This window comes from Hyla sarda, chromosome 7 (assembly GCF_029499605.1).
Source record: "Hyla sarda isolate aHylSar1 chromosome 7, aHylSar1.hap1, whole genome shotgun sequence".
Classification (NCBI taxonomy): domain Eukaryota; kingdom Metazoa; phylum Chordata; class Amphibia; order Anura; family Hylidae; genus Hyla; species Hyla sarda.
In genome coordinates, this window is record NC_079195.1 from 8,947,341 (window position 1) to 8,973,853 (window position 26,513).

The following is a 26,513-nucleotide window of genomic DNA, read 5'->3' on the forward strand; positions in this document are numbered from 1 at the left end:
CGCAAGTGGAAATTCAAAAGTGTGAATGGGAGTACGGAATCCCATAGAAGTCTATGGGCTTTAATTTGAGGCAGAATTCCGCAAGCAGAAATTCTGCCGTGTTTATAGACCCTTAGGTTAGGTTCACACTGCGGAATCTCCGGACAGAAAATTTCCGGCCGGAGATTCCGAGTGCGGCCAGCGCCAACTGAATCAGTCACCGCTAGGACCGTGCAGACATTGCAGTCTCCAATAGACTGCAATGTGTTCCGTGAATATTTCGCTTCACAAATTACGAAGTGTGAATAGGTGAACGGAAAACCCATTGACTCGCATGTACGTTTTAGTAAGCGGAATTACAGGCTAAAATTCCGTAGTGTGAACCTAGTCTAAGAGTTCAGCTTTGGAGCACAAAATATCATATAACAGAAGGATTTTGAGTACAACTCTGGAGTATAAAGTTTAAAGTATGATATAACAGCAGAATTATGAATGCAGCTCTGGAGTATAAAGTATGATATAACAGCAGAATTATGAATGCAGCTCTGGAGTATATAGTATGTCACAACAGCAGAATTATGAATGCAGCTCTGGAGTATAAAGTATGACATAACAGCAGAATTATGAATGCAGCTCTGGAGTATAAAGTATGACATAACAGCAGAATTATGAATGCAGCTCTGGAGTATATAGTATGACATAACAGCAGAATTATGAATGAAGCTCTGGAGTATAAAGTATGACATAACAGCAGAATTATGAATGCAGTTCTGGAGTATAAAGTATGACATGACAGCAGAATTATGAATGCAGCTCTGGAGTATAAAGTATGACCTTACAGCAGAATTATGAATGCAGCTCTGGGGTATAAAGTATAAAGTATGACCTTACAGCAGAATTATGAATGCAGCTCTGGAGTATAAAGTATGACCTTACAGCAGGCTCTGGAGTATAAAGTATGACATAACAGCAGAATTATGAATGCAGCTCTGGAGTATAAAGTATGACATAACAACAGAATTATGAATGCAGCTCTGGAGTATAAAGTATGACATCCCAATGTGAGTGTAACTCTAGAATATAAAACGGTGATGTAACAGTAGAACTGTGAGTCCAGCTCTGGAGTATAAAACATGAATGAACAGAATTGAGGTCATAGATTTGGATGAGTATAAAATACCATACAAAAGCTGAATTGTGAGTGCAGCTCTGGAGTATAATACATGATCAGTACTGTCATGTGTTTACACAGGGACTCCCCTTTATACGGAAGCATTTTAAATGTGTCCCCAATCCAAAGGGACCCCATAGGTTTCGTAACGTCACGACAATGCCCCCTTGTGACGCCATGCCACACACCCTCCATTCATGTCTATGGGAGGGGGCGTGTCACTGACACGCCCCCTCCCATAGACATGAATGGAGGGGGCTTGGCATCTCTAGAGGACATGGCCATGACGTCACGATCACAGCCTTTGGCTCCGAGCGCTCTGAAGAAAACGTTCAGCACGCTGAAGCACCCAAATACCCTTTTAATATTACCCCCATCCTCCCTCGGCCTACCCCTCCCCCCGCCCCAAACCATGGATAGAGAGCACTGACACATCCGGAGACCTGGACCATCTCATGGAATATTCCTCCTCTACATTTTGGGACATTTATTTTTGTTTGTGGTTCACATGGTGTGACCCTTCGGAGTACCCGGTGGCCCCGGTGACCCGCCACAAGCTGCAATATTCGGGACTTGTGTGTGTTTTTTATTTTCTATTTTTTTTTTTTTTGTGACCACATGTTAGGAAACAGACCTGTGGATTTGTTTGGATGATTAAACCACCAGCGATTTTGTCGGTAGTACTTGAACGTGTCGCAGGGCGCCGGTGCCTTCTGTTCAGCCGACCTGGAGATCACGTGACCCACTGATCGGCGGGCAGCACTCGGCGCCTTGATCTAATTATAGTAATTTTATTGTAAATTATTTAATTAAGGGAAAGCAGATGAAATCCGGAAAAGGCGAGATCCGCCGAGAAGGTTCCGCTCTGGCCGTCAGGGGCGTTTTGTGTTGATGTCGTGCGAGTTGACTTGACGCATATATATATATATATCTATATATATATATATATATATATAGAAGGCCGTATATATATATGAGAAGAGATTTATGTATTTTTCACATTCTATTTAAACAACCAAATGATTATTATTTGATATGTGGATATGACGTGACAGATCCCGGACGCCGCGCCACAAACTTTTATGTTTCGTTATCTGGATGTTTGGATCTGAAATTAAATGGAAAATAACTCGATCTGGACGAACGGCTCCGTCTGGCGTCAGTTATTTCACCGCGTCGCCCTATGTGAATGATTAATGAGGTTTAAAGGAACCTTTGATACATTTTAAAAGTTTTGATCGGTCAGGAACTGATTGTACAGACCACCGATCCGACCCCGCGATCTCCCTGCTGCACCCGGCGTTCATTTAGAGCATCGTGTGCAGCGCCCCACTCGTGACGTCACGGTCATGCCCCCTCAATGCAAGTCTATGGGAGGTGGCATGATGGCCGTCACACCCCCTTGCATAAACTTGCATTGAGGGGGCGTGGCTGTGACATCACAAACGGGGCGTGACCATGAAGTCATGGGCCTCCGCCCCCCCCCCCCATTGCCAATCATCCAGCACGGAGCAAATTTCACTCCGTGCACCAGATGACAGGGATGCTGCCGTGATCGTGGGGGTCTCCAGCAGGGGGACCCCGGGTTAAGACATCTTATCCCCTATCCTTTGGATAGGGGATAAGATGTCTAGGGGCGGAGTACCCCTTTAACAGCATTTGGAGATTGCAAACCCCATGTACATAGGCACCAATAGACATGAATGGGGAATGTTCCTGGGCATGCTCTGTGACCTGTACAGAGGTCATTCCACAGAGACGAGAAGGATGAGCTGGAAGCTTCATCTATTTAAATGTGTCCCAACCAGGGTGCCTCCAGCTGTTGCAAAACTAGAACTTCCAGCATGCCAAGGCTCTCCGAGGAAGATGGGAGTTGTAGTTTTGCAACAGCTGGAGGCACACAGGTTGGGAAATACTGATCCATTGTCTTCTCTATTTACAGAAGCCTCCTCTTTATCATCACAGACACAACAGGAAGTCTCTGCTAAATTTTAGGCCTAGTGGGGAGAATGAAAACTACAAGATTTCAGGATTATTTAAAAAAAGAAACATATATAAAATATAAAATTAAATTTATTTTTTAAATGTGTTACAAAAGCACGGAAATTCCATCGTGTGAACAAGGCCTTACAGTTCTCTGATGTGTTCTCCCATTCCTGAGATATGAGGGTTTATAGTTTGTCTCAGAATCAGTCAGATGGGCGAGAATTTAGTTTTAATATTGGGCGGGATTATACAGTAAGGAGGTGTATATTGGGCACCCTCCTCAATGTACAACATTCACACCCCCTGTCTGTATAATCCCGCCCATTATAATTATTAGAATTAAGTTCACGCCCATTTGACTGTATAATCTCTCCCATTATAGCTAATAGAATTAAATTAATGTCCATCTGACTGTATAATCTCTCCCATTATAACTATTAGAATTAAATTCATGTCCATTTTACTGTATACTCCCTCCAATTATAATTATTAGAATTAAATTCACACCCCTGACTGTATACTCCCTCCAATTATAATTATTAGAATTAAATTCACACCTCCTGACTGTATGATCCCGCCCATTATAATTATAAGAAATAAACTCACACCTCCTGAATGTATAATCGCGCCCATTATAATTAGTAGAATTAAATTCACACCCCTGACTGTATAATCCCACCCATTACAATTATAAGAATTAAATTCACACCCCTGACTGTATAATCCCGCCCATTATAATTAGTAGAATTAAATTCACACCCCTGACTGTTTAATTCCGCCCATTATAACTATTAGAATTAAATTCACATCTCCTGACTGTATAATCCCGCCCATTACAATTATAAGAATTAAATTCACACCCCTGACTGTATAATCTCGCCCATTATAATTATTAGAATTAAATTCACACCCATGACTGTATAATCCCACCCATTATAATAAATAGAATTAAATTCACACCCCTGACTGTATAATCCCGCCCATTATAATTATTAGAATTAAATTCACACCCCCTGACTGTATAATCTCGCCCATTATAATTATTAGAATTAAATTCACATCTCTTGACCGTATAATCCCGCCCATTATAATTATTAGAATTAAATTCACATCTCTTGACCGTATAATCCCGCCCATTATAATTATTATTTTTAAATTCACACCTCCTGACTGTATAATCCCTCCCATTATAATAAATAGAATTAAATTCACACCCCTGACTGTATAATCCCACCCATTATAATTATTAGAATTTATTTCACACCCCTGACTATATGATCCCGCCCATTATAATTATTAGAATTAAATTCACACCCCTGACTGTATAATCCCACCCATTATAATTATTAGAATTAAATTCACACCTCCTGACTGTATAATCCCGTCCATTATAATTAGTAGAATTAAATTCACACCTCTGACTGTATAATCCCCCCCATTATAATTATTAGAATTAATTTCACAGCTCCTGACTGTATAATCCCGCCCATTATAATTATTAGAATTAATTTCACAGCTCCTGACTGTATAATCCCACCCATTATAATTATTAGAATTAAATTCACAGCTCCTGACTGTATAATCCCTCCCATTATAATTATTAGAATTAATTTCACAGCTCCTGACTGTATAATCCCTCCCATTATAATTATTAGAATTAAATTCACACCTCCTGACTGTATAATCCCGCCCATTATAATTATTAGAATTAAATTCACACCTCTGACTGTATAATCCCGCCCATTATAATTAGTAAAATTAAATTCACACCTCCTGATTGTATAATCCCGCCCATTATAATTATTAGAATTTAATTCACACCCCTGACTGTATAATCCAGCCCATTATAATTATTAGAATTAATAAAATTCACAGCTCCTGACTGTATAATCTCGCCCATTAATTATTAGAAAAAAATTCACAGCTCCTGACTGTATAATCCCACCCATTATAATTAGTAGAATTAAATTCACACCCCTGACTGTAAAATCCCCCCATTATAATTATTAGAATTAAATTCACACCTCCTGACTGTATAATCCCGCCCATTATAATTATTAGAATTAAATTCACACCCCTTGGCTGTATAAGCCCTCCCATTATAATTATTAGAATTAAATTCAAACCCCCTGACTATATAATCCCACCCAATATAATTAGTAGAATTAAATTCACACCCCCTGACTATATAATCCCGCCCATTATAATTATTAGAATTAAATTCACAGCTCCTGACTGTAAAATCCCTCCCATTATAATTATTAGAATTAAATTCACAACTCCTGACTGTATAATCCCGCCCATTATAATTATTAGAATTAAATTCACATCTCCTGACTGTATAATCCCACCCATTATAATTAGTAGAATTAAATTCACACCTCTGACTCTATAATCCCGCCCATTATAATTATTAGAATTAAATTCACAGCTCCTGACTGTATAATCCCTCCCATTATAATTATTAGAATTAAATTCACACCCCCTGGCTGTATAAGCCCTCCCATTATAATTATTAGAATTAAATTCAAACCCCCTGACTATATAATCCCACCCATTATAATTAATAGAATTAAATTCACACCCCCTGACTATATAATCCCGCCCATTATAATTATTAGAATTAAATTCACAGCTCCTGACTGTAAAATCCCTCCTATTATAATTATTATAATTAAATTCACACCTCCTGACTGTATAATCCCGCCCATTATAATTATTAGAATTAAATTCACACCTCTGACTGTATAATCCCGCCCATTATAATTAGTAAAATTAAATTCACACCTCCTGATTGTATAATCCCGCCCATTATAATTATTAGAATTTAATTCACACCCCTGACTGTATAATCCCGCCCATTATAATTATTAGAATTAATAAAATTCACAGCTCCTGACTGTATAATCTCGCCCATTAATTATTAGAAAAAAATTCACAGCTCCTGACTGTATAATCCCACCCATTATAATTAGTAGAATTAAATTCACACCCCTGACTGTAAAATCCCCCCATTATAATTATTAGAATTAAATTCACACCTCCTGACTGTATAATCCCGCCCATTATAATTATTAGAATTAAATTCACACCCCCTGGCTGTATAAACCCTCCCATTATAATTATTAGAATTAAATTCAAACCCCCTGACTATATAATCCCACCCATTATAATTAGTAGAATTAAATTCACACCCCCTGACTATATAATCCCGCCCATTATAATTATTAGAATTAAATTCACAGCTCCTGACTGTAAAATCCCTCCCATTATAATTATTAGAATTAAATTCACAACTCCTGACTGTATAATCCCGCCCATTATAATTATTAGAATTAAATTCACATCTCCTGACTGTATAATCCCACCCATTATAATTAGTAGAATTAAATTCACACCTCTGACTCTATAATCCCGCCCATTATAATTATTAGAATTAAATTCACAGCTCCTGACTGTATAATCCCTCCCATTATAATTATTAGAATTAAATTCACACCCCCTGGCTGTATAAACCCTCCCATTATAATTATTAGAATTAAATTCAAACCCCCTGACTATATAATCCCACCCATTATAATTAGTAGAATTAAATTCACACCCCCTGACTATATAATCCCGCCCATTATAATTATTAGAATTAAATTCACAGCTCCTGACTGTAAAATCCCTCCCATTATAATTATTAGAATTAAATTCACAACTCCTGACTGTATAATCCCGCCCATTATAATTATTAGAATTAAATTCACATCTCCTGACTGTATAATCCCACCCATTATAATTAGTAGAATTAAATTCACACCTCTGACTCTATAATCCCGCCCATTATAATTATTAGAATTAAATTAACAGCTCCTGACTGTATAATCCCTCCCATTATAATTATTAGAATTAAATTCACACCTCCTAACTGTATAATCCCTCCTATTATAATTATTAGAATTAAATTCACAGCTCCTGACTGTATAATCCCGCCCATTATAATTAGTAGAATTAAATTCACACCCCTTGACTGTATAATCCCGCCCATTATAATTATTAGAATTAAATTCACAGCTCCTGACTGTATAATCCCGCCCATTATAATAAGTAGAATTAAATTCACACCCCTTGACTGTATAATCCCGCCCATTATAATTATTAGAATTAAATTCACACCTCTGACTGTATAATCCCGCCCATTATAAATATTAGAATCAAATTCACACCCCTGACTGTATAATCCCCCCCATTATAATTATTAGAATAAAATTCACACCTCCTGATTGTATAATCCCACCCATTATAATTAGTAGAATTAAATTCACACCCCTGACTGTATAATCCCGCCCATTATAATTATTAGAATTAAATTCACAGCTCCTGACTGTATAATCCCACCCAATATAATAATTAGAATTAAATTCACACCCCCTGGCTGTATAATCCCGCCCATTATAATTATTAGAATAAAATTCACATCTCCTGACTGTATAATCCCGCCCATTATAATTATTAGAATTAAATTCACACCCCCTGGCTGTATAATCCCGCCCATTATAATTATAAGAATTAAATTCACATCTCCTGACTGTATAATCCCGCCCATTATAATTATTAGAATTAAATTCACACCTCCTGACTGTATAATCCCTCCCATTATAATTAGTAGAATTAAATTCACACCCCTGACTGTATAATCCCGCCCATTATAATTATTAGAATTAATTTCACACCCCTGACTATATAATCCCGCCCATTATAATTATTAGAATTAAATTCACATCTCCTGACTGTATAATCCCGTACATTATAATTATTAGAATTAAATTATCACCCCTGACTTTTTTATCCCGCCCATTATAATTATTAGAATAATAAAATTCACACCTCCTGACTGTATAATCCCGCCCATTATAATTATTAGAATTAAATTCACACCTCTGACTGTATAATCCCGCCCATTATAATTATTTGAATTAAATTTACACCCCCTGACTGTATAATCCCGCCCATTATAATTAGTAGAATTAAATTCACACCTCCTGACTGTATAATCCCTCCCATTATAATTAGTAGAATTAAATTCACACCCCCTGACTGTATAATCCCTCCCATTATAATTAGTAGAATTAAATTCACAGCTCCTGACTGTATAATCCCACCCATTATAATTAGTAGAATTAAATTCACAGCTCCTGACTGTATAATCCCACCCATTATAATTAGTAGAATTAAATTCACACCTCTGACTGTATAATCCCTTCCATTATAATTAGTAGAATTAAATTCACAGCTCCTGACTGTATAATCCCACCCATTATAATTAGGAGAATTAAATTCACAGCTCCTAACTATATAATCTGCCCATTATAATTATAAGCATAAAATTCACACCCCCTGACTGTATAATCCCGCCCATTATAATGATTAGAATTAAATTCACACTCCTGACTGTATAATCCCGCCCATTATAATTATTAGAATTAAATTCACACCTCTGACTGTCTAATCCCTCCCATTATAATTTGTAGAATTAAATTCACACCCCTGACTGTATAATCCCGCCCATTATAAATATTAGAATTAATTTCACATCCCTGACTATATAATCCCGCCCATTATAATTATTAGAATTACATTCACAGCTCCTGACTGTATAATCCCTCCCATTATAATTATTAGAATTAAATTCACACCTCTGACTGTATAATCCCTCCCATTATAATTTGTAGAATTAAATTCACACCCCTGACTGTATAATCCCGCCCATTATAAATATTAGAATTAATTTCAAATCCCTGACTATATAATCCCGCCCATTATAATTATTAGAATTACATTCACAGCTCCTGACTGTATAATCCCTCCCATTATAATTATTAGAATTAAATTCACACCTCTGACTGTATAATCCCGCCCATTATAATTATTTGAATTAAATTTACACCCCCTGACTGTATAATCCCGCCCATTATAATTAGTAGAATTAAATTCACACCTCCTGACTGTATAATCCCTCCCATTATAATTAGTAGAATTAAATTCACACCCCCTGACTGTATAATCCCTCCCATTAAAATTAGTAGAATTAAATTCACAGCTCCTGACTGTATAATCCCACCCATTATAATTAGTAGAATTAAATTCACAGCTCCTGACTGTATAATCCCACCCATTATAATTAGTAGAATTAAATTCACACCTCTGACTGTATAATCCCTTCCATTATAATTAGTAGAATTAAATTCACAGCTCCTGACTGTATAATCCCACCCATTATAATTAGTAGAATTAAATTCACACCTCTGACTGTATAATCCCTTCCATTATAATTAGTAGAATTAAATTCACACCACCTGACTGTATAATCCCGCCCATTATAATTAGTAGAATTAAATTCACGCCCACCTGACTGTATTATCCTGCCCAGTATAATTATTTGAATTAAATTCCCGCCCATTTTACTGTATAATCCCGCCCATTATAATAAGTAGCATTAAATTCACACCCATTTTACTGTATAACCCCCCCCGCATTATAATTAGTAGAATTAAATTCACGCCCATCTGACTGTACAATCGCCCCATTATAATATTATAATTAGTAGAATTAAGTTCACGCCCATCTGACTGATTCCCTGAATTGACCATCTATAAGCTCTCCTATTTCAGGATCAGGAGAATGTGTACAGAAACTGTAATAAGGTGTGATCAGTGCACCCTAAGCGGAGCACGCTTCATACCTGGTGGGCGCCATTTGCTATCTGCGGCGAGGACCCACAGCTAACGCAGGACACCGCAATTGGGCCAATGTCAGGCATTAACCCTTTAGGTTGTGATCAAAGTGGACTGTGGCATCTAAAACAAGAAAAATTTAATTCCACTGAGCTAAGTAAGCTAATTGGGATTACTCTGACAAAACTGCGGGGTCCGCATCAGCTGGACGCCCAGATGGAGGTCACTTATCCTCCTTCCGTTTGTGAGATCGGTACTCCTTTAGTGCAGGAAGCCATGGCAGCCTGGGGTAATGGAGCGCTGATAACACTGATCAATGCTGTGCTCAGCAATGTTCAGTGTATGCCGTCTATAGATTACATGTAATAGTTCCCTATAGGCCAGGACGCACCTACAGACATAGCTCACCTACAGATATACCTCACCTACAGACATACCTCACCTACAGACATACCTCACCTCCAGACATATCTCACTTACAGACACACCTCACCTACAGACATACCTCACCTACAGACATACCTCACCTACAGACACACCTCACCTACAGACACACCTCACCTACAGACATGCCTCACCTAGAGACATGCCTCCCCTACAGACACCCCTCACCTACAGACATACCTCAACTACAGACACACCTCACCTACAGACATGCCTCACCTAGAGACATGCCTCCCCTACAGACACCCCTCACCTACAGACATACCTCACCTACAGACATATCTCACCTACAGACACACCTCACCTACAGACATACCTCACCTACAGACATACCTCACCTACAGACACACCTCACCTACAGACATACCTCACCTACAGACATAACTCACCTACAGACATAACTCACCTACAGACATACCTCACCTACAGACATAACTCACCTACAGACATACCTCACCAACAGACATACCTTACCTACAGACATACCTCACCTACAAACACACCTCACCTACAGACATACCTTATCTACAGACATACCTCACCTACAGACACACCTCACCTACAGACATACCTCACCTACAGACATACCTTCTCTACAGACATACCTCAACTACAGACATACCTCACCTACAGACACACCTTACCTACAGACATACCTCACCTACAGACATACCTCACCTACAGACCCCTTACCTACAGACACACCTGACCTACAGACACACCTCAGCTACAGACACACCTCCCCTACAGACATACCTCACCTACAGACACACCTCACCTACAGACATACCTCACCTACAGACATACCTCACCTACAGACATACCTCACCTACAGACACTTCACCTACAGAAAAACCTCACCTACAGAAACACCTCACCTAGACACACCTCAGCTACAGACACACCTCCCCTACAGACATACCTCACCTACAGACACACATCACCTACAGACACACCTCACCTACAGACACACCTCACCTACAGACACCCCTCACCTACAGACATACCTCACCTACAGACACACCTGACCTACAGACACACCTCAGCTACAGACATACCTCACCTACAGACATACCTCACCTACAGACACACCTCACCTACAGACATACCTCACCTACAGACACACCTCACCTACAGACATACCTCACCTACAGACATACCTTACCTACAGACATACCTCACCTACAGACACACCACACCTACAGACATACCTCACCTACAGACATAGCTTACCTACAGACATAATTCACCTACATACATACCTCACTTACAGACATAACTAACCTACAGACATACCTCACCTACAGACATACCTTACCTACAGACATACCTCACCTACAGACATACCTTACCTACAGACATACCTCACCTACAGACATACCTCACCTACAGACAAAACTCACCTACAGGCTGTTAGACTCACCGTAGATGGCAGGTACCCAGGGAGTAGTAGATCCGTAATACCACGTAGTCTGGAAGAGGTGATGTAGTAGATCCGCTGGACCTTTGTGGCAGATGACGCGGGCCATGCCAGGGAGCGGAGTCTAAGGTGCCGCTGGTTTTCACCAGAGCCCGCCGCAAGGCGGGTTGGGCTTGCTGCGGCAGGCGACACCCAGGTCGCTACCCCTGGCACGACTCAACCACACAGGCAGCTGAGGTGAAGTGTGGTACCAAAGGAATAGGCAGGACATAGTCGGGCAGGCTAGAGGTCAGGGCAGGCGGCACAGGAGCGTAGTCAGAAGGGTAGCAGAAGGTCAATAGGCTGGCGGCTAGAAACACAGTCCGGTGACGGAATACAAAGGTCTGGTACACGGCAAGGAATAATAAGTACTGCTTTCTCTTAGGCGCAAGGCAAACAAAGATCCGGCAGGGGTGCTAGGGAGGAGCAAAAACTCATAAGAAAAGAGCAGGTGTGAACACTAATTACGGGTGCACTGGCCCTTTAAATTTCAAAGCTCCGGTGCACGCGTCGGAGCTGAGGAACAGAGGCCGGGGACGGAGGTGAGTGACGGGCTGAGACTCACATGCGGGCGTGTCCCGCGATGCGAATCCCAGCCCCGCCGGGAGCTGACACAGCGAAGATGCGCTCACGGCCGGTATGTGCGGCCGGAGCATGGCTCATGACAGTACCCACCCCCCCCCACTTCCCTTTGGTCTCCCCTCTTCTTGTGGGACAAAATTTTTTTGAGGAGATTACGGTCCAAGATGTTTTCCTCGGGCTCCCAGGACCTCTCCACAGGACCAAAACCCCTCCAATCGACCAAAAAAAAAATGTTTTGCCACGTACAACTTTGGAGGCCAGGATTTCTTTAAATTGAAAAATAACAGAGGAATCGGAGAGAGGAGTTGGAGCGGAATTTTTTCTTTGAGAATAATGGTTGATAACCAGAGGTTTGAGGAGAGAAACATGAAAGAGTTAGGAATACGTAAAGAAAGTGGCAAGCGGAGTTTGTATGAAACTGGATTGATTTTTTGTAATACCTCGAACGGACCCAGGAAACGAGGACCAAGTTTGTAACTTGGGATTTTAAACCGGATGAATTTAGAAGATAACCAAACTGTATCACCAGGAGAGAAGGATGGAGGAGATCTTTTTTTCTTGTCTGCCTGATTCTTCATTCGGGAGGATGCCAGCGATAAAGATTGCCGAGTATGTCGCCAAATGGAGGAAAAATCTCTGACAAGGTAACCTACAGCAGGGAGACTGGAACAGAATGGGACCGGAAGAGTAGACCGGGGATGATGACCAAAAACAATAAAAAACAGAGATGTCTTTGTGGAATCAGAGTGTTTCTGATTGTAGGAAATTCTACCCAGTCGTCCTGATGAGCCGAAACAAAATGGTGTAAATAAGTCTCCAAAATTTGATTTACCCTTTCCACCTGACCATTGGACTGGGGGTGGTAGGCAGAGGAGAAATCCAAACTGATGCCAAGATAGGAACAGAGGGTTCGCCAGAATTTGGACATAAACTGTACTCCGCGGTCCCAGACAATGTTTTCTGGAAGACCATGAAGACAGAAGATATGAAGCAAGAAGTGATTAACCAGTTGTGGAGCTGATGGGAGCCCGGGTAGAGGAATGAAATTATCCATTTTAGAAAACCGGTCTACCACAACCCAGATGACTGTGTTATTATGAGATGGTGGAAGGTCGGTAATAAAATCCATAGCAATGTGAGTCCATAGAGTGTCAGGAATGGGCAACGGCTGCAAAAGTCCTGTGGGTCTCAGTCGAGAGGTCTTGTCTCGAGCACAAGTGGTACAGGAATGCACAAATTCAGAGACATTGTGTTCCAGACGTGGCCACCAATAGTGTCGGGATATAAGAAGAAGTGTCTTGCGTATTCCAGGATGGCCAGCCAATAAGGAAGAATGACCCCAGTTTAGAACTTTGCGTCTTAATCTGATTGGTACAAAAGTTTTACCAGGAGCCTGCTCTAGAAGACCGTCGGGAGCAGCAGAATCAGACGATCAGGAGGGATAATATGTCTTGGAGTGGGATCCAAACCCACAACGTCAGAAGATCTATAGAGGGCATCAGCTCTGATATTCTTATTAGCTGGGCGGAAATGAATAAAAAATTTTAATCGGGCGAAAAACAAAGACCACCTTGCCTGACGAGGGTTCAAAGGTTGGGCTGACTGAAGGTACAGGAGATTCTTGTGGTAAGAATAAATACTGATCGGATGAGGAGATCCTTCCAACAGATGTCACCACTCCTCTAAGGTGAGCTTTATAGCAAGCAGTTCATGATCTCTGATGGAGAAGTTTCTCTCCGCTGGCAAGAAGGTTTTAGAAAAGAACCCAGAGGTCACAGTTTTACCCTTTGCATTTTTCTCGGTAAGAATGGCGCCTGCTTCAATGGAGGATGCATCAACCTCCAAGGCAAAAGGTTTTACCGAATCCGGTCTTGATAGCATGGGAGCTGAAGCAAAAGCAGACTTTAAGCTGGAGAAGGCTTCCTTGGCCTCAGGAGGCCATAACTTCGGGTTAGCGCCCTTCTTGGTGAGAGCTACAATGGGAGCGACCACAGAAGAAAAATGTGGGATGAACTGGCGATAGTAGTTTGCAAATCCCAGGAAATGTTGAATAGCCCCCAGACCGGTAGGGTGAGGCCAATCCAAAACCGCAGATAATATTATTGGATCCATTTGCACTCCTTGATGAGAGACAATATATCCTAGGAAAGGAAAACTGGATTTCTCAAAAAGGCATTTCTCCAGTTTGGCATAGAGATGATTCCTCCGAAGGCGTCGTAGGACCAGACGAACATGAGTACGATGCTCTTCCAAGTTGGAAGAATAAATGAGTATGTAATCCAGATAAACGACTACACAGGTATAGAGAAGGTCGCAGAAGCTATCATTGGTGAATTCCTGGAAAACAGCTGGAGCATTGCAAAGGCCCAAAGGCATCACAAGATACTCAAAATGTCCATCGCGGGTGTTGAAAGCCATTTTCCATTCATCTCCCTCTCGAATTCGAATTAGGTTGCAGGCAACACGTAAATCCAGTTTGGAGAAGACTTTCGGATCAAAAAGTTCAGAGATCAGAGGAAGAGGATAACGATTCTTGCCCGTGATCTTACTTTGAGACCTCTGTAATCAATACAAGGACGGAGAGTACCATCCTTCTTGCTGACAAAGAAGAATACGGCTCCGGCCGGTGACAAAAACTTCCGGATAAATCCTTTTTGGAGGTTCTCTTGGATGTATTCTTGCATGGCTTGAGTCTCTGGGACAGACAAAGGATAGATTCTACCCCGAGGTGGCATAGTCCCAGGCAGTAAATCAATGGGGCAGTCGTAAGGACGATGTGGAGGCAAAGTCTCGGCCTGTCTTTCGCAAAAGACATCAGAAAAATCTTGATAGGGGGTAGGCAGACCTGGCATAGGAGAAATAGCAGAAAGAATTTTAGGCTGGACCGACTCTAGACAACAATTATGGCAGCATTGTCCCCAGCGAGTGACCTCTCCGGATTTCCAGTCAAGCTGCGGGTAATGGAGTTGGAGCCAAGGAAGACCAAGAAGTATCTGGGAAGTACAATGAGGGAGCACAAAGAGTTCAATTATGTGAGACTCCGACCTGCAGAAGAAGAGACTCCGTGCGACATAGCACATTACAGTTTAGATTTTGTCCAGTGACAGAAGAAATGAACAGTGGCTTGGCAAGGCGACTCACTAGAAGGCGATATTCGAGAGAGGCATCAATAAAATTGCGAGCAGACCCAGAGTCCAAAAATGCTGTAGCGAAGAAAGAAATCTGGGCAGAAACATGGACTTGTACGGTGATATTCGAACGAGAAGAGACGGTGCACACACGCAGAGAAGTCCCTCCTACATATCCTGGGTTCGGACGTTTTCCTGGATTCTGAGAACGGGATGAACAGTCTTTAAGGAAATGCTCCAAACTGGCACAGTATAGACATAAATTCTTGCTGCGACGTTGGGATCTTTCCTCCAGTTTGAGACGAGTATGATCCTTTGGCATAGCCTTTTCAGAAAATCCACTTTCTTTTTGGAGCTCCTCCTGTCTTTCGGAAAATCGTACATCGATTCGTGTGGCCAAATGTATCAGCTCACACAGGTTAGATGGAGAATCTCGTGCAGCAAGAGCGTCCTTTATATTACTAGAAAGTTCTTTTTTAAATATAGCACACAAGGCCTCATCGTTCCATGCCAATTCTGAAGCAAGGACACGAAACTGGACTGCATAGTCTCCCACGGAGGAAGTCCTTTGACTTAGATTAAGAAGAGTCGGGCAGAGGAGACACGTGCTGGTTCTTCAAAAATGATGCGGAATTAAGCCAGAAAAGCCGGATCACTACGATCCCAGAGCGGAATAGCCCATGCCAGGGCCTTTCCAGACAAGAGACTGATTACAAAGGCCACCATAGCACGCTCCATAGGAAACTGATCCGCCAAGAGCTCCAGGTGCAAGGAGCACTGCATCACAAAGCCTCTACATTGCTTAGAATCTCCTTCAAACTTGGTGGGAAGGGGAAAACGAAGCTTTGAAGCTGAAGGAACTGCAGGGACCGGTGGAGACTGTTGCTGCATAGACAGAAGTAGCTGCGCCATGGCGGACAGTTGATTTAATTGCTGCACCTGGTGGGCCAACTGCTGCGACTGACGGACCACTTCGCAGGAGAGATCCGAATCCTCAGGCAGGGGTACCTCAGCGGGATCCATGGCTGGATCTTACTGTTAGACTCACCGCAGACGGCAGGTACCCAGGGAGTAGTCGATCCGTAATACCACGGTAGTCTGGAACAGGTGCTGTAGTTGATCCGCTGGACCTGTGTGGCAGATGACGCGGGCCGCGCCAGGGAGCGGAGTCTAAGGTGCCACTGGTCTTCACCAGAGCCTGCCGCAAGGCGGGTTGGGCTTGCTGCGGCAGGTGACACCCAGGTCGCTACCCCTGGCACGACTCGACCACACAGGTGGCTGAAGTGAAGCGTGGTACCAAAGGAATAGGCAGGACGTAGTCGGGCAGGCTAGAGGTCAGGGCAGGTGGCACAGGAGCGTAGTCAAAGGGTAGCAGAAGGTCAATAGGCTGGCGGCTAGAAACACGGTCCGGTCACGGAATACAAAGGTCTGGTACACGGCAAGGAATAATAAGTACTCCTTTCTCTTAGGTGCAAGGCAAACAAAGATCTGGCAGGGGTACTAGGGAGGAGTAAAAACTTATAAGAAAAGTGCAGGTGTGAACACTAATTACGGGCGCACTGGCAATTTAAATTTCAAAGCTCCGCAGCGCTAGGTGGCGGGGGCACGCGCGTCGGAGCTGAGGGACAGAGGTGAGTGACGGCTGGGACTCACATGCGGCCACGTCCCGCGGTGCAAATCCCAGCCCCGCCAGGAGCTGAGACACAGGAGAAGGAGGTATGTCCGGCTGGAGCGTGGCTCGATACACAGACATAACATACCTACAGACATACCTCACTTACAGACATACCTCACCTACAGACATACCTCACCAACAGACATACCTCACCAACAGACATACCTCACCTACAGACATACCTCACCAACAGACATACCTCACCTACAGACATACCTCACCTACAGACATACCTCACCAACAGACATACCTCACCTACAGACATACCTCACCTACAGACATACCTCACCAACAGACATACCTCACCAACAGACATACCTCACCTACAGACATAACTCACGTACAGACATACCTCACCTACAGACATACCTCACCTACAGACATACCTCACCTACAGACATAACTTACCTACAAACATACCTCACCTACCGACATACCTCACCTACCGACATACCTCACCAACAGACATACCTCACCTACAGACACACCTCACCTACAGACACACACCTCACCTACAGACACACCTCACCTACAGACACACCTCACCTACAGACATACCTTATCTACAGACATACCTCACCTACAGACATACCTCACCTACAGACATACCTTATCTACAGACATACCTCACCTACAGACATACCTCACCTACAGACATAACTTACCTACAAACATACCTCACCTACCGACATACCTCACCAACAGACATACCTCACCTACAGACACACCTCACCTACAGACACACACCTCACCTACAGACACACACCTCACCTACAGACACACCTCACCTACAGACACACCTCACCTACAGACATACCTTATCTACAGACATACCTCACCTAAAGACATACCTCACCTACAGACATACCTCACCTACAGACATACCTCACCTACAGACATAACTTACCTAAAAACATACCTCACCTACCGACATACCTCACCAACAGACATACCTCACCTACAGACATAACTCCTGTACAGACATAACTCACCTACAGACATAATTCACCTACAGACATACCTCACCTACAGACACACCTCACCTACAGACATACCTCACCTACAGACATAACTTACCAACAAACATACCTCACCTACCGACATACCTCACCAACAGACATACCTCACCTACAGACATAACTCCTGTACAGACATAACTCACCTACAGACATAATTCACCTACAGACACACCTCACCTACAGACATACCTTATCTACCGACATACCTCACCTACAGACATATCTCACTTACAGACATACCTTATCTACAGACATACCTCACCTACAGACATAACTTACCTACAGACATACCTCACCTACAGACACACCTCCCCTACAGACACACCTCACCTACATACACACCTCACCTACAGACATACCTCACCTACAGACATACCTCACCTCCTACAGACATAACTCACCTACAGACATACCTCACCTATAGACATAACTTACCTACAGACACACCTCACCTACAGACATACCTCACTTACAGACACACTTTACCTACAGACATACCTCACCTACAGACATACCTTACCTACAAACATAACTCACCTACAGACATACCTCACCTACAGACACACTTTACCTACAGACATACCTCACCTACAGACATACCTCACCTACAGACACACCTCACCTACAGACACACCTCACCTACAGACATACCTCACCTACAGACACACCTCACCTACAGACACACCTCACCTACAGACATCCCTCACCTACAGACACACCTCACCTACAGACACACTTTACCTACAGACATACCTCACCTACAGACACACCTCACCTACAGACATACCTCACCTACAGACATACCTTACCTACAGACATACCTTACCTACAGACATACCTCACCTACAGACACACCTCACCTACAGACATACCTTACCTACAGACATACCTCACCTACAGACATACCTCACCTACAGATATACCTCACCTACAGACATAACTCACCTACAGACACACCTCACCTACAGACATACCTTACCTACAGACATACCTTACCTACAGACATACCTCACCTACAGACACACCTCACCTACAGACATACCTTACCTACAGACATACCTTACCTACAGACATACCTCACCTACAGACACACCTCACCTACAGACATACCTTACCTACAGACATACCTCACCTACAGACATACCTCACCTACAGATATACCTTACCTACAGACATACCTCACCTACAGATATACCTTACCTACAGACAAAACTCACCTACAGACACAACTCGCCTACAGACACACCTCACCTACGGATATACCTCACCTACAGACATACCTTACCTACAGACATAACTTACCTACAGACATACCTCACCTACAGACATACCTCACCAACAGACATACCTCACCAACAGACATAACTCACGTACAGACATAATTCACCTACAGACATACCTCACCTACAGACATATCTCACCTACAGATACACCTCACCTACAGACATACCTCACCTACAGACATACCTCACCTACAGACATACCTCACCTACAGACATAACTCACCTACAGACATACCTCACCTACAGACATACCCCACCTACAGACATACCTCACCTACAGATACACCTCACCTACAGACATACCCCACCTACAGACATAACTCACCTACAGACACACCTCACCTACAGATATACCTCACCTACAGACATACCCCACCTACAGACATAACTCACCTACAGACATACCTCACCTACAGATACACCTCACCTACAGACATACCCCACCTACAGACATAACTCACCTACAGACATACCTCACCTACAGATACACCTCACCTACAGACATACCCCACCTACAGACATAACTCACCTACAGACATACCTCACCTACAGATATACCTCACCTACAGACATACCTCACCTACAGATACACCTTACCTACAGACATACCTCACCTACAGACATACCTCACCTACAGATACACCCCACCTACAGACATACCTCACCTACAGATACACCTCACCTACAGACATACCTCACCTACAGATACACCTTACCTACAGACATACCTCACCTACAGACATACCTCACCTACAGACACACCTCACCTACAGACATACCTCACCTACAGACACACCTCACCTACAGACATACCTCACCTACAGACATACCTCACCTACAGATACACCTCACCTACAGACATACCTCACCTACAGATACACCTTACCTACAGACATACCTCACCTACAGACATACCTCACCTACAGACATACCTCACCTACAGATATACCTCACCTACAGACATACCTTACCTACAGACATACCTCACCAACAGACATACCTCACCTACAGACATACCTCACCTACAGACATACCTCACCTACAGACATACCTCACCTACAGACATACCTGCACTATCTAATCTTATCAGGTCTGATCCTGTGAGCTAAATTGTGTATCTAATCCTATTAAGTGTGATACTGTCTGGTCTATCTAATTCTATCATGTCTGATACTGTCTGCTTAGCTGCTGTTTCTAATTTTTTTTGTGTGATACCATCTGCTGAGCTGCTGTATCTAATTCCATCATGTGTGATACCATTTGCTCATCTTTTGTATCTAATTCTATCTTTTGTGATACTTTCGAATGTATCTCAAGATATAATTAGTGATACTCGGCTGCTGAGCCATGTATCTAATTCTATTGTGTGATACTGTCTGGTGAATTGTTGTATTTAAGCCTATTACATGTGACATGATGCTGCTCTGCTGTATCTACTTCATTCATATCTGATACTCATATTTATGTATCTGATGCTTTTATGTCTTAAACTGGTGAGAGGTTGTTTCTAAGCCTATAATGTGTGACCGTGGATATTGTATGTTGCCATTATTCTCTGTGTATCTAATGCTATCATGTCTGATCCTGTGTGCTGAGCTGTGTATCTAATCCTATCACGTGATCCTGTGCGCTGAGCTGTGTATCTAATCCTATCATGTCTCATCCTGTGTGCTGAGCTGTGTATCTAATCCTATCACATGTGCTCATGTGCGCTGAGCATTGTATCTAATCCTATCACGTGATCCTGTGTGCTAAACTGCTGTATCTAATACTATCACATTTGGTATATAATTTGATCTTGTGTGCTAAACTATGTATCTAATCCTATCATGCGTGATACTGTCTACTGAGCTGCTGTATCTTATCCTATCACGTGATCATGTGTGCTGTGTATCTAATGCTATCACATGTGATCCTATGTGCTGTGCTGCGTATCCAATCCTATCACATGTGATCCTATGTGCTGTGTATTTAATCCTATCACATGTGATCCTGTGTGCTGTGTATCTAATCCTATCACAGGTGATCCTATGTGCTGTGCTGTGTATCTAATCCTATCATGTCTCATCCTGTGTGCTGAGCTGTGTATCTAATCCTATCACATGTGCTCATGTGCGCTGAGCAATGTATCTAATCCTATCACGTGATCCTGTGCGCTGAGCTGTGTATCTAATCCTATCACATGATCCTGTGTGCTAAACTGCTGTATCTAATACTATCACATTTGGTATATAATTTGATCTTGTGTGCTAAACTATGTATCTAATCCTATCATGCGTGATACTGTCTACTGAGCTGCTGTATCTTATCCTATCACGTGATCATGTGTGCTGTGTATCTAATGCTATCACATGTGATCCTATGTGCTGTGCTGCGTATCCAATCCTATCACATGTGATCCTATGTGCTGTGTATCTAATCCTATCACATGTGATCCTATGTGCTGTGCTGTGTATCTAATCCTATCACATGTGATCCTGTGTGCTGTGTATCTAATCCTATCACAGGTGATCCTATGTGCTGTGCTGTGTATCTAATCCTATCACATGTGATCCTATGTGCTGTGTATCTAATCCTATAATGTGTGATCCTATGTGCTGTGTATCTAATCCTATAATGTGTGATCCTGTGTGCTAAGCAATGTATCTAATCCTATTAATGTAATCCTCTGTGCTGAGCTGTGTATCTAATGCTATCATGTGTGCTACTATGTGCTGAGCCATGTATCTAATTCTATTACGTGTGCCACTATGTGCTGAAATGTTGTATCTAAGCCTATCACGTGACAATAGTATTTTGCCATAACATCTCCGGGGTTACGCTTTAAGGAGCTCATAGTGTAGCTGTAGAAGTTTACCCTGTGCCCCTCATCCAGATCCCCCCCATCCTCGTACATAGTGGATGTCTGCTCCCACCTTGCCTGTCCCGGTGCCCCCCTCTCTGCAGTCTTTGTGGGGCTGTGAATATTGTGGGGTCTCTTGAGTTGGCGCTGCCCCCACTCCTCCGCCCGCTCATTCCTGAAGTGAGAAAGTGTCGGAATGTTCCGCCTTTCATTCTTGTATCAATGGATCCTCGGCCGCACCCAGGTGTTCTCCAGGGTGTCGGGTCAGGGGGTTAAGGCAAATTGTTGGAGCGGGTTAGAACCAATTAACATGGATGCACACAAAGGACCCCGGCAGATTATGAGGAGCCCCACCCGACCTACACACAGAGGCCTTGTCTACTTCACTTCTGGTGGCCCCCGGCCAGAGGATGTCACCGGACTGCGCGGTGTACACGGCCATCCTGAACGTTAACTGCTTTATCATCCTAACACCACAGTGTGCAGAGGACCCCCATAATAGAGGGGCATCTCCACAACCAGTATGACACATTTATACAGAATTATAGGCCTAGACATGTGTGGTGAGGGTGTGATGAGGGCAGATGTTATTACCCTAGGGGCAGATGGCATTAACCTCTTGTGCTCGTGACGCCAGGGCGTGGTTAAACCTCTTCACCACCCAAAGGTATGCCGCTGGATCCTGGGCTAGGCACGGGGGCAAATAATTACTCCGATGCCAAGTTACCGAACAACGGCAGCTTTACTGAGGTAGACAGGTGTAATAGTCTTGACAGCTCAGTTAGGCCCAAGGAAGTGACCATTGACTTAAGAGACTCTAGGGCTCGCTGGGACTTATAGTGGATTTGGACAATTTGCTGCGGGCCCACGCTGACTGTATACAGACTGATCTTGACTGACTTGACTTCACCCCGTATGTAGCTTACCAGGGTTTGACTTTCACCTGTGGGGCACTGGATTAGTGGAAGCGTGGCTGCGTGGTAGGCCTTGTGCCTCCTCAGGACACCAGACGCTCTCTCAGGACTCGACTAGCTCCACCCAGGGTTTATATGGGGGAGACTCTGGAGGGGTCCCATAGGTCACCCTATAATTTACGTGATCACTGGTACCTTCCTTGGTTACAACACATGACAACAGTATTTAACCCCTTAAAGACAATGGACGTAAATGTACGTCATGGGGCCGTGGAACTTAACGCACCATGACATACATTTACGTGCCGCCATGATCACGAGCACCGGAGCGGTGCTTGCGTCATGCGCGGCCGGTCCCGGCTGCTATCAGCTGTGTGGTACTTTGAATGGATAATCGGATCGCCCGCAGGGCTGCCGCGGGGATCCGATTATCCAGCATGGAGGCCGGAGGTCCCCTCACCTGGCTCCGGCCGTCTCCCGGGGTCTTCTGCTCTGGCCTGAGATCGAGCAGACCAGAGCAGAAGATCACCAATAACACTGATCAGTGCTATGTCCTATGCATAGCACTGAACAGTATTAGCAATCAAATGATTGCTATAAATAGTCCCCTATGGAGACTATTAAAGTGTAAAAAAAAAGTTACAAAATGTAAAATTTAAAAGTAAAAAAATTAGAAAAATCCCCTCCCCCAATAAAAAAAGTAAAAAACGTCCGTTTTTCCCTCCCCCCCCCAAAAAAAAGCGTAAAAAAAAATTTATAGACAAATTTGGTATCGCCGCATGCGTAAAAGTGTGATCTATTAAAATATATTGTTAATTATCCCGCATGGTGAACGGCGTAAGCGTAGAAAAAAAAGAGTAAAAAATTGTTGCTTTTTTGTCACATTTTATTAAAATAAATTAATAAAAAATCTATAAAAAGTTAAACCTAAGCAAAAGTGGTACTGATAAAAACTAAAGATCATGGCACAAAAAATGAGCCCTCATACGCACCATATACGGAAAAATGAGAAAGTTATAGGTGGTCAAAATAGGGCAATTTCAAGCGTACAAATTTTGTTAAAATGGTTTGAGATTTTTTTTAAGTGGTACAATTATATAAAAGTATCTAACATGGGGATCATTTTAATCGGATTGACCCACAGAATATATCATTTTTACCGGAAAGTGTACAGCGTGAAAACGAAACCTTCCAAAATTTGCTAAATTGCGGTTTTCTTTTCAATTTCCCCACATAAATAATGTTTGTTTGGTTGCGCCGTACATTTTATGGTAAAATAAGTGATGTCATTACAAAGTACAATTGGTGACGCAAAAACCAAGCCCTCATATGGGTCTGTGGATGGAAATATAAGAGAGTTAGGATTTTTAGAAGGCGAGGAGGAAAAAAGAAAAATGCAAAAATAAAATTGGTCTGGTCCTTAAGGGGTTAAAGGCATATAACAGGATATATACACTGCAATAGATTATACCAGATATAATTAACCATTTAACATATACAAGGTGAGAGAGGATTTAGGGGACACTGAAATAGAGTCCGCCTGACAGGGCAGCAAGGGCACAGGGGTGCGACTGTACTGGGCCACCACACATCCGACCGATCAAGTGCACGAGACAATAGAATATTGCCATCAGAATACTGGTGTTTGGTGGGGCTCCTTCCGATGGACACAGATTCTGATGTATCGATGCCATCCTTCTTAATAAGATATCGCAACACAACCTGTTTCGACCCTGAACCAGGCTCTTCATCAGGTATGTATCTATGACAGTATACACTATTGGGAAGATTTATCAAAACCTGTCCAGAGGAAACCTTGCCAAGTTGCCCATAGCAACCAATCAGGTGGCTTCTTTCCTTTCTGAAAAGGCCTCTGCAAAAAGAAAGAAGTGATCTGATTGGTTGCTATGGGCAACTGGGCAACGTTTCCTCTGGATGGGTTTTGATAAGTCTCTCCCTATAATCCTATATATATATATATATATATATATATATATATATATATATACAGTGACCTCTCAACCTACGATGACCCCGACATACGATAATTTCAACATGCGATGGCCTCTTAGAGGCAGCATCAACATATGATGTTTTTGTATGTCGGGGCCATCGCATAAACGGTTATCCGACAGCGCAGACTGCTTCATCTGCCACCGGATAGCCATTTACGGTGCCCCGTGTGGTCCGCTGATGATCACTTACCTGTCCTCGGGGCCCCGGTGCGTCCTCTTCGGGATTCCCTCCATCGTCAGCGCTCTCCATCGACGTCATCACGTCATCCAATAGGAGTGGCGTGCGTCGTGATGTGATGGTGGCGATGCAGAGCGATGTATCGGGGCAGCAAAGGCCTTGCCGAAGCGTCGGGGACACCTTGGGGACGCGGCGACAGCGATGGACGGCGACGTCCCGGGCAGCGGTGACGGTCCGGAGCGGCAGGGACAGGTGAGTACAACTTTCTCTAACAGTGGTCTACAACCTGCGGACCTCCAGATGTTGCAAAACTACAACACCCAGCATGCCCGGACAGCCAACGGCAGGTCCGCAGGTTGTAGACCACTGTCCTATACTTTACATTGCACGGATCCCTCAACATGCGATGGTTTCAACAAACGATGGTCCGTTTGGAACGGATTACCATCGTATGCTGAGGGACCACTGTATATATATATATATATATATATATATACACAGTGATTCCCGACCTACGATGGCCCCGACATACGATCATTTCAGCACACGATGGTCTCTCAGAGGCAGCATCAACATACGATGCTTTTTCATGTCGGGGCCATCGCATAAACGGCTAGTCGGCAGCGCTGACTGCTTCATCTGCCACCGGATAGCGGTTTAAGGTGCCCGTGTGCTCCGGTGAGTGTCACTCACCTGTCCCCGACGTTCCCGACCATCCTCTTCAGGCTCCGCTGCATGGTTGTCGCTCTCCTTCATTGTCATCACGTCGCCGCGCACGCTGTCCCGTCATCCAATAGGAGTGGCGTGCGCAGCGACATGATTACGGCGATGGAGAGCGACGATCCTGGCCAGCGGTGACGGTCCGAAGCGGCGGGGACACGTGAGTATAACATTCTATATTATCATTGCACGGATCCCTCAACATACGATGGATTCAAGTAACGATGGTTCATTTGGAACGAATTACCATCGTATGCTGAGGGACCACTGTATAAGAGACCGAGGTTCAAGTACCGGGTGGAGGGTCTCACTGGGATCCTTGAACCCGGAAGGGCCATACTAAGAACATCGCTAGAAAGAAACAAGAAAGCTTCCTGCATTGTATGCGATCAGTATTCA